The sequence below is a fragment of the Mya arenaria genome, chromosome 10 (genome assembly GCF_026914265.1).
Source record: "Mya arenaria isolate MELC-2E11 chromosome 10, ASM2691426v1".
Lineage (NCBI taxonomy): Eukaryota > Metazoa > Mollusca > Bivalvia > Myida > Myidae > Mya > Mya arenaria.
This window is the reverse complement of record NC_069131.1, coordinates 11,371,784-11,383,562: the sequence shown is the minus strand read 5'-3', so window position 1 is coordinate 11,383,562 and position 11,779 is coordinate 11,371,784. Positions and strand designations below refer to the sequence as shown.

The window sequence follows — 11,779 nt, the reverse complement described above, 5'->3', positions numbered from 1 at the left end:
TATTTCATACGTTAGGTATACGTTTCTCTAATAAGTCATGCTGTAACAGCACCATAATCAAAAGTCGATGTGAGGGCAATCTACTGTGTCAGGTGTATTTTTAACGACGATGAGATGGGACATTGTCAACAACCGAAATCGGAAGCAATGGTGAATTGGCGTGTTAACAACGACAATTAGATCAACGTCAATGGAATAATATGAACCATCAGCAAAACAAGGTATCAACATTTTATTAGAAAAATAACGTAAGTTCATACGATTTTTTTTTTTAAAAGGGAACAACATATAAGTCACATGTAAATTACATATCATTTTCAGTATATGTTTTATTCAGAGAAAAGACACTCAATCCTATAATCACACTCAGAATGGGAAAGGGAAATGAGCTGGTATCATTAGTATCATATCCGCAGTTAGTATACAATAAAACCAAGCATATGGATGTTAACGACATCGTTGAACTTAACATGTTCACGTAATTTTGATAGCTAAATATTTGTGTTCCATAAATTTCCTATCCGAATTTGAAGTTTGTCAAGGAGTGCCCGCGCCTATTGAGAACATTATTGCTTGGTCCAAATTCATGAAGCGTGAGACGGGATGTGACTCACACCAATATATAATAAAACATGTAGACAATTGGTTCTTTTACTTCGATCGTGTAGGTCGAGTGTCAGATCACATCTTCCTACCAAAGAGATCGGGAATCGAACTTGCGATCTCAGGTTTTTGTTCATGAACGAATGTTTGTCGTTACTAGGAAATCTAAAGGAACTTTTTAGAGTGGAGCCCATTAGTTTTACCAATAGTGTGTTCAACAAATAAACTGAAACTACATTGTAGTCCAAGTACGACGAAGACATTGAATGAAACGGACACACAGTCCCTCTCCGTAGGCGGACCATGGAGTTTGTAGAACTCAGTTTAATTTTAAGCCAAATTTAATTGTTTTAAGAATTTTATTTTTCAAAAAGATAATGTGTTATTTGGAAAATGAGATTATTCTTTTTGGACAGTTTATTGTTAAAATCTAAACATATTGAGACCACCGAATGATGGTTAGGTATAATATATATACGAATCTGCCGAATGTTGGTTTGGTATACTATATATACGAGTCTGCCCATTGATGGTTTTCACCTAAAGTCTGCCTATGGCCTATGAGGTATAGAAAAAAATCGACAGACCTTAAATTTTGTATATTCTTGATTATTCAATGTATCTAAAAACTTTCGAACGTTCACTATTTGGATGTTTTCCCTATACTAATTAGACTGAACCCTGAAAAATAAAAAAGTTTGTATATGTCTGCCTATTTAGTATTTTAGGGACAAGTTTGCCTAATCCTTCAAGCAGGATACGTTTGCCTCGGTCGACTGTATTCCCTCAAGTTGACAATTTTATTATCACCCCTCCAGCCATTTAATATTCAGAGAGTCAAAGAATTACACAATTCAGTGAGATCTTCTTATTAGTTAAACTTCTTAACATGTAAGAACTGTTGTCAATGAGTGAGGCTTTTTCCCGAAGCATATTATTCATGCGTCCATCCCATCTCGTTATTTTCAACAACGAATCACAATCTTTACTCTCAACAAACAGCTTACGAGTCCGGTTAAAGAATTCATTTGTATATCCACTTAATCGAAGAGGATAGACTGAAGAACGCGCATTTCGTCTCCATCGACATCAAGACTAAAAACATCAGCAGTAAGCTGGTTGAGTGCGCGATATATGGAAAAGAGCAGGAAACACTGCTCAGAGACTTTGTCAATCTTAAGGTGGTTATTCGTGATCCAATATCGGGCCTCCTGCCCATGCACAACTCGACCTCTATTGAACGCCTTGCTGAACGTCATCTGAAACAGATCAATTTCAAATTATAATGGTATCATACTACTTACAAGAATAGGTTGATTGTGTGGACTACTTTTAGTGCATTAAATTTTCTATGCAATAAATGTTGTTTTTGTTGTTGTTGTTGCTGTCGTTTTTTTGTTGTTGTTCGTTTGTTGTTGAATAACTGTACAAACTAGAGCTATCACTGAATGTGATTAATGCTCATGAGCGCCGCCCTGATAGGAAATGGCAGTAAAATCTTAAAAAATCCCACCTTAACATGACAATGCTGTGAAGGGGTATTTGTTGCCCATTTTTGAATTGTCTTTTAAAAAGGGAAAATAAAGGTATTGCTATTTTCTGAAGTTCGCAAACTTACATGACAATCCATAAAAATTAATGTAAAATGTTTTCGAGTTGCGCTGAGGAAAAACATTTGATTGAAGAAAAATAGAAAAAATAAAAGAGCACTAGACATGTCTCTCTTCCCTTGCTCGAATACATCACGTGGTATCCGCATGCTGTATTTTAAAGCACTTGGAAGTTTTGAGCGTTGGTGCATTGTATGTCAACTAAAAGCATATGTTCATCATATTTTGGACGCTCTGCTAATATGTTTGGGACAGCCACTAAGTACTCTTGTGGGTATAGTGCCATTCTTATAACATAGTTCTGAGCGGAACTGCCAATGCCAACATCAAGTGGTTACTGTTGTAGGACGGGATAACATCTAATGCACTATCGACCAAATCTCTATTTAGGAAAAAAGATTGTAACGCTGCATAGCAGCATTGTCGCATTTACAAACGTGTTTTTTTATCGTTTATGCGGTGATTTTCAACGCATAAACAGGGCGACCACGTTTATGCGGCGACGCTCAACGCATAAAGGAGACATTGCTTATATGGGGCGCAAATGTGTCTTTTTGCCATATAAAGAGGAATAACATTACCATTTATTATAAAGCCAAAAAACAGAGTTCTTATATTTCAACAAAACGATGGTGATGACGTTGATGATGATAATTATGATGATGATGGTTGTGGGGATGATAATGGTGGTGGTGGTTGTGATTGTGGTGGTGATTATTGTGGTTGTGATGATGTTGTTGATTATGATGATTATTAAGATTAGGGCGTTACTGTCATTTTGAAAAAAAAATACGGGAAAAGTAGGCAGGCAAATTGGTAAAATTTAAGGTAATATTTTAAAGTTGAGCCAATATTGAAAGTTGAAAATAAATAATTACTCCCCTTAGAGTGTTCACATCTTTATTTTCTTGGTTACAAATGACTACTGCATAAAATCACAATCAATGAAAGAAAGACGTCCATGATGACCCTATATCAGTCATCTGAGTCCTCTTGTTCAAGTGCCCAAAACTAATGTTGTGTTAAATATTTTGGAAACAATATGATTTTCAAATGTTTTCCTTTTGTTTTTATGCGGCGAAAGTGTGCCTTTTTGCCACATAAGAAGTCCTGTTTATGCGTTGAAAATCACCCCATAAACGCGATCGGTTTATGCAGCGATGCTGTTATGCGTCGTTACAAAGGATATCAAGAATGTGGCAAAAGCAATATTATCGAGTAAGAAACAACAAATCTTTGGTACTTATGCTGCAGAAAATGAAAAGTAACAAAGAAGGGCAATTACACTGAAATAAGATATAGTTAAGGTTCTTGTAAACTGCATTTTCACTAATCATGCTTAACCAGTGTGTGTTGTTTTATTTAACTTCATTGTGAAAGTTATGCTAAGGATAGTAAAAGATTATCCAAGACAATTACTCTTTAATAAGCGAGGCCATGGTTCTCACACAATGAATTTATTGTGATTTACCATTGTATATATTTATAACTGTTTAAATACCATCCATGAAGCTGTAAGATTATTTTCTTAAACAATTGGGTTGGGGATGTGTCACCAGTCAAATAATGTCGGATAAAACAACTGGGTAGTGTAACTGATAAAAGTCGCCAAAATACCCGTTTAGACATTTCATGGACGCGGGCAAAACATATGTTGTGCTGTTGTTCCATGTTTCTCGTTTGTTATTATTTTGTCTTTGGCGTTTTCCTTGCGCCACTAAACGGGGTTCATATTTTAAATTTTGGCTACTGAGCTTGTTTCTGTATATTTTCAAATAAATACTAAGCTTTTTTCTGTAGTTTTTCAGATAAATATCGATTGAATACCACATACGCTTTATTTTGAGGAACTTATTTTTAAGGTAAGAAAATAACCAAGTCGACAATGTTATTTGATACAAATTTTACCAGAGTCTCAATCAATATTCCTATATGCGAGCATATAAACTCTTCAAAACTCATGGCAGCAGCGATTGCAATTTTTATCACAGAATATAATTGCAAACGTTTACTAAAACATGAATGAAATAAATCGCCATCACCCGTTTCAATATTTCGCCGTATAAACCATAACATGAAGACGATATTTTAACAGCAGTATATTTTCGAATTTATTTATAATTTGCTGTGCCTCTTCCCAGAATGCTATAGAGGGAATGCCATTGTATATTTATCGCCAATGTTTCTTCATGCAAATTGAATAATCATTTGAAATATGATAGTTGCAAATGATGAGAGTTAACTATTACCTAAAGGATGCTAAAGTCTTACCTGTTTTTGAAAACTTGTTTAACGTTGTTTAAACAATTTACTTGATTCTTAAAAACTTAAAACTTAATTGCATCACATCAATTACCATTGTTTGCGAACAATTACGCCGCCTGGAATGTTTAAGAATTATGCAGCTTTGTCATGTTGTTATTTGTTTCAGCTAGATCTGATAAGGTTAGTTGGAAGCAATATAATGGCCCCCTTTTCCATGAGATTATATGTTTAACGTATTTAACTAAATTCCTTGCATGTGTCCCTCATTAGGGCAATTACCTATTGGTACATTTCGAAGCCTATATAGACGGTTAAGTAATGTAAAAGCTTAGATGTGTTGAAAATGGTTTATCGGTCTATATGCTTTCTTAATATTATGATATATCAGTTTGCCTCTATTAGCATCAGTAGGTGTGTGTTGAAACAAAACTTGATGACTTGCAATTGTCATGTCTGTAAATCAAAATTGTAAGACCCAATATGCATTGGATCATTTCAATGGCGTTAAAGGATTTCTAGATATTGTATTGCCATACATACTCAGCTTTAATAGAATGAAAAAGTAATCTCGCTTTTATCAAGAGGCCCAAAAGGGCCTATGCTCTACTGGCTGGGTTTGTGTGGTCAAAATCACTGTTTTCGAAAGGAACTAACCCCTTATGGCTATCTGAATACTCAAAACTGAAGACTGTATCAAGTTCGCAAGTATTTATTACACAATAGCACTTTGAATATTATCAAGGCCCATACTCTAATAATTTCAAGGCCCATATTCAAGGCATGCATGGGCAGATCTAGCTGGTTTTCGAAAGGATCTAAGCTCTAATGGATATCCAAATACTGTACAAGTTTCATGAAGATACAATCAAAACTGAAGACTGTATTGTGTTAACGAGCAACTGTTTACTGGCACACTGATTTTTTTTAATATCAAGGCCCATCATCTAGGCATGCATGGGAGGATCTGGCTAATTTTCGAAGGGAACCGAGCTCTTATGGATATGTAGACTCTTTACAAGTTTCATTGAGATACAATCAAAACTGAAGGCTGTATCGTGTTAACGAGCCATTGTTAAATGACACACTGATTTTTTTTATACTATCAAGGCCCATAATCTAGGCATGCATGGGCGGATCTGGCTGGATTTTCAAAAGGAACCGAGCTCTTATGGATATGTAGATACTGTACAAGTTTAATCGAGATACAATCAAAACTGAAGGCTGTATCGTGTTAACGAGCAATTGTTTACATGGTTTTTTATACTATCAAGGCCCATAATCTAGGCATGCATGGGCGGATCTGGCTGGTTTTTGAAAGGAACCGAGCTCTAATGGATATGTAGATACTGTAGAGGTTTCATCAAGATACAATCAAAACTGAAGACTGTATCGTGTTAACGAGGATTGTTTACAGACGCACGGACGTGCATACTACGTACACATTACCATCGCATATGCTCTTCTGGCCTTTGGCCAGTAGAGCTATAAAGACGCGGATGAGTAACAAACCGCGGATGAACGACATTTACGGATATGATCAATTTCCAAATACAATTCGCAAACAAAATACACCAATATCATACCAAGGTTAAGCCTTGTATCAAATAAAAAATGTAGGCAAGTCTGTTTTTTTTAAGTTTATAATGGTCTTCCCGAACGCATTGGTTGCAATATGGTTTGACCCCCCCCCCTCCCCCATTCCGGCCTCCCTTCATTACGACTAAATTGTGATAGATAGCACCGCAATTCGAGATACGAGAAATCCGCGTGCGATACCATTGCTCATTGCTCTCTTGGTGTAAAGCACCGATACACAAGTTCCAACTTTCCTGGGGTTTACTTGAACTGAGAAGACTACTTCCATGTGATACTCTTTTAATGCCAAGCGATAGGCAAAGGAGCTTGTATCGTAATTTAACGTCCTTCGGTTGGACATGGCCGAGGTTTGTACACCCGACCTTCCGCATCCGCACGCTCTAACAACTGAGCTTTAGGGGAGGTTTTCGGCTCCATTATGATTAAAGGGGTACTGCGAAATGTGTGACCTTGACCCTAGGGACCCCAAACGCAATCCCATGAAAGGTACCCGTACACTCTTTCTATAGACCAAGTTTGGTCAAGATATGTCAACCCTTACTAAAGTTATTTAGTTTCATAGGTGAGTTTGACGCGACCCGGCCGCCCGCCCGAACAACGACGTTTACCATTCTAATAACCAGGTTTCACTATGTGAAAACATGGTTAAAAATGGTATATTTCCCGGCAGAATTATACATTTCTTGACAATGCCGATATACATAATTATATGATTGTGTTATCAATTTGGAATTTAAATTAATTAAAACTGATGGAACATATTCAGATATTATTTTTATTTTTCATGTGGCCACTAAATACATGGATATTTGCATTTGAATAGTATTGTGTCACGTATCTTTGTTTCAAATATGAAATGCAAGAGTGATTTGTGAAATTTTAGCAAAATGTACTTCTTGATATGCTTTTTATCACGTAAACGGTTACAATCTTGAAAAGAAACCTCACAGGTAGTGATACATTAGACGTACCTTTAACGTTTTGAAGACTACCGCTGTTGATACGACTTTCTGTGTTATCATCTGCATTGTAATATAACAGTCCACCCTGTCAGCTCCTTTCGATGCCATATTCTGAACCTGCAATGAGAGATCGCATGCATGGTTAAACTATGACAAAAGTAATAGGACTATATACTCTAGGGGACTAGATTGTGCATCTAAAACCACACTGTCTTATGGGAGAGTGGGTACATCATTGCAGTACATCATTATTGCGATTGTATTAGTAGTGGAGGATAGATCATGCCAACTCGAGTATGTGTTTACCGCCATTTGGCTAAGTAGATTTTGGATATTCGAAGCAAAATATATACAACAGAACTACCAAGAAAGATTCATTACTGGATCTCAATTCTATGATAAGAAATACAGTGTTTGTTATACACCATAAATATGTAAATCTTGTTTTGGATTAACGAAGATTGTAAGGTTAATCTCTCCATGTATAAGGAAGCGATCAAATGATACCCCTTTGCATACCCTTTGTGTATAACTTATGAACATTAAAGTGTTCTCCGGATTTTGTTTTCCGGAAATTCCACCGACCCCGGAAGTATTTTAACTGAATTCCTGCGTTTTGATTGGCTGACGGGTTATCATGTGAGCCTATGTATTTGTTGGGTACGTACAGTTCCTTCATGGTATGATTGATTTTATATATATGATGAATGGTCATTGACCTTTTAAAGTTACCCATTTATTTAAAATAAGATTTACTTTAAATAAGAAATCATCTCCGAAACGTTTTTCTTAAGCTATGATCAAGCAGGTCTAATGGTTTGTAGACCAAAATATAAACAAGAGGGCCATGACCCATGGCCCAAAATCGCTCACTTGAATAAAAGTGTTTAACCTTTAATCAATATATAGCTTGATATTTCTTCTCAAAGCTGTACATATGGTCCATATTTCAAAACTGTAGCTTCAAAAATATACAATACAAGTAATCCAAGCACAGCATTGAAATTTGTTTTCAAAACTGTACACATGGTCCAAGTGTTATAGCTGCACCTTAAAAAAGAGAGTAGGTCAAAACGTCGCAGTCAAGGTAATCCGAGGACAATATTGATACATGTATTTGCTTTCAAAACTCTATTCATGGTCCAAATTCATTGACGTAGCTTCAATAATAAAAAAGTAGGCTGCCAGGTCACATTTAAGGTCATCAAACCACAACATTGTTATTTGTTTACAGAATTGTGACCATGGTCAAATTTTCTTTGCTGTAGCTTTAAACATAATTGTTGAATTGATGACGTGGAAATATTTTTTGCTAAGATTTGACCTAGTGACCTATATTTTGACCCGGGTTGACCCATATAAAAATATGCAAGATATAATACAGACAAGCAATCTGACCATGTTTCATCAAGATTTGATAAAAAAATGAATTTATTACCATGAAGTATTTCTTCTAAAGATTTGACCTAGTGACCTAGTTTTTAATCCGAGATGACCCATATTCATATATATTCAAGATAACATGCCAACAAATAGTCTGACTGAGTTTGATAACCATTGGATAAAAACTCTTGATTTATTACATAAAATGAAAACTAATGCAGAATTTTTAACAACCACCAGCACGCACAACCGAACCCCCACCCGCCCGGTTTTTGCCATTCTATAACCCGTAATTGTTTTGATGAAAAATCCAGCTAAAAAACAATATATAATCCCTTGTTACTAAAATAGAAAAAAAACCTAAAAATAGACAATGCACTCTTCAACAGAAAGGGAGACCATACAGCAAAAATTGCTGCCCTTGCTTCAAGAGTAAACTTTACATACCTATCAAGATTTTAACAAAATGTATTTATAGTACACTTGTTACCCACAAGGAGTGGCCAATTTAAACCCAAGGGGCATAATTTGAACAAACTTGGTAGACAACTACTAGACAATGTCACATACGAAATATCTAAGCTCAATGCCACATTGTTTTTGTCAAGAAAAGTTTTGTAGTTTTTCCTTAATGTTGCCATGGTCACCAGAGTTATGCATGGAATTAATTTCCTTGAACAATTTTGAAAGAGCACAAACCAAGGATCATTCCTGTAAAAGTTCATTAAAATTGTGCAAGTGGTTAAGGAGAAGATGACATCATAAGCAAAATTGTTGACGCTGGACGCCAGACGCCGGACGACAGACGCAGGACATAGACCGATAGCTCACCTTGAGCACTTTTGTTCTCAGGTTAAAAACCTAAACAAGAGGCACATCAGTGCCTGTGCTCCACTGGCCAAAAGGTTCAAGCAAAGACCACCTAACGAACATTTTCGTCAAGTTTCATAGAAATACAATCATCAATTTTTGAGGAGAAGTTATTTAAAAATTGTTTTTACTTTAATAGCTCTGGCTGCCATGTTGTGCAGTGGACCGAAATGATTTGGGCAATTTGAGTAAAGGAGCACCAAACAAACATTTCTGTCAAGTTTTATCGAAAAAAGGTCATCGGTTTCGACGACAAGTCGTATAAAGTTTTTTTTTATTTTTTAGCTCTGGCAGCCATGGTGTGCAGTGGACTGGAACCATTTAACAAATTTTGGTTAATGACTACCCAAGTAACATTTCTGTCAAGTTTCATTGCAATACGATCATCGGTTTCTGAGGAGAAGTCGTTTAAAGGTTTTTCTATTTTTATCTCTGGGGGCCATCTTGTGCAGTGGACCGAAACCATTGAAGCAAATTTGATAAAGGACCATCCAAGGAACATTTCTGTTAAGTTTCATCAAAATCTGATCATCGGTTTCTGAGAAGATGTTCTTTAAAGGTTTTTCTATTTTTTTGCCCTGGCAGCCATGTTGTGCAGCAGACCGGAACCATTTGAGCAATTTTGGTTAAGGACCACCCAAGGAACAATTCTGTCAAGTTTCATCAAAATCTGCCTATCCGTTTCAGAGGAGATGTCGTTTAAAGATTTTGCTATTTTTAGCTGTGGCGGCCATATTGTGCAATGGACCAGAACCATTTGAGCAATTTTGGTAAAGGACCACCAAAGGAACATTCCTGTGAAGTTTTGTCAAAATCTGCCAAACCGTTTCAGAGGAGATGTCGTTTAAAGATTTTGCTATTTTTAGCTGTGGCGGCCATATTGTGAAATGGACCAGAACCATTTGAGCAATTTTAATAAAGGACCACCCAAGGAACATTACTGTCAAGTTTCATCAAAATCTGCCGAACCGTTTCAGAGGAGATGTCGTTTAAAGATTTTGCTATTTTTAGCTCTGGCGGCCATATTGTGCAATGGACCGGAACCATTTGAGCAATTTTGGTAAAGGACCACCAAAGGAACATTCCTGTGAAGTTTTGTCAAAATCCGCTTATCAGTTTCAGAGGAGATGTCGTTTAAAGTAAAAGTTTACGCACGCACGCACGCACGCACGCACGCACGCACGCACTCACGACGAACAATCTGTGACGACATAAGCTCCATGGCCTTCGGCCAGTGGAGCTAAAAATGCCTCCGAGTTTGAGGACAAAGTTTTAAATATTCATTCAATGTCCCCAAGGGTTGGTAATAACGGTACAAGACACACATTTTTATTTGCATCTCGATGTTTCCTTTTTCTTTAATCAGTTTATACAATTGTTTGTTTATATTATATATTATGTTTTTTTATCAAACATATGTTATAGTTTTATTTTATAAAGATAATGTTGGCTGGTCCATTTTGATCACGGGAGCATCCATGGTACAACATTGTGACCTTTCCCAAACTAGCATTTCGCGATCCACGCAACGTCAATAAAGGGCAATAATTTACATAATGCACAAGAGATATCTAACTTGATTCATAAAATAGGTTGTAGTAAGTGATAACTCATGTCTTAAGTTTCAATGATAAGAAGCAATTTACTGAGAAACTGACTAACATCTTAAAGTTGAAAAAGAAAGGGCCATTAATTTGCATTTTATGCAAAACAAGTTAACCAACTTTGTTGCTTTTAAGTAAGTTAGTTGGCTGATTAATTTTGTACAAAATCTAAATACAACACATGTAGTTGTTGCTGATGTATTAACCTATATGTACTTACATATTAATATCCGTATTTTGTAAGTGAATTAAAAAAATGCCAATTTGCTTTATATTCAAAATAGTGTTATCTAGCTTTTAATTAAGTAGGTTGTTAGTCCTAAAGTTTCAGTGCAAAACATGATGCATTTGCTGAGATAATCACTTAAAGGTGTTTACATGCATAATCTTAACCATGCTTTGACGCTGACACAGACATCGACGCTAGGGCGAGTTTCATAGCTCTCCTTATCCTGCGAATAGTCAAACTTACCTTTATAATCAATAAAACCCTTTAAACATGATAGCTTATTTACTCACTCATGTTTCAGCTTTCTACAGTTGTTCTCCAGCTTCTTCCTTTCTGCTTCTCTATCCTCTTGTCGCACTTCTCTATCCTCTTGTCGCACTTCTCTAGTCACATCTGTTGGTACAAACAAGAGCAGTAATTTACACATTCAATTGATGAACTTTGTTTTCCACGATAATGCTAAAAATCCGTTAGCTTACTTAAAACTGAAACAACAATGAATTAGTTAAACAACAAGGATAGAAAATCCATTCTGTACACTCAAGTTTCCTCATAAAAAGGGCGTCATCTTCATGCACAACCTACACTGGTGTGGGATGTTTTCCTTGGGCCTTGAATCAGGCCAATATAAATTAATTGTTAAATGTTCACCCTTTT

General features: G+C 36.1%; 1 long non-coding RNA gene across 1 annotated transcript; it reads right to left on the bottom strand.

Moving 5' to 3' along the window:
* Positions 1-309: 309 nt before the first annotated feature.
* On the bottom strand, positions 310-11,517 carry LOC128206631 (uncharacterized). Its single transcript, XR_008256527.1, has 3 exons — positions 11,413-11,517; positions 7,046-7,153; positions 310-1,862 (listed from the first exon to the last, which is right to left on the bottom strand). It is a non-coding gene; the product is annotated as an uncharacterized LOC128206631 (long non-coding RNA).
* Positions 11,518-11,779: the final 262 nt, after the last annotated feature.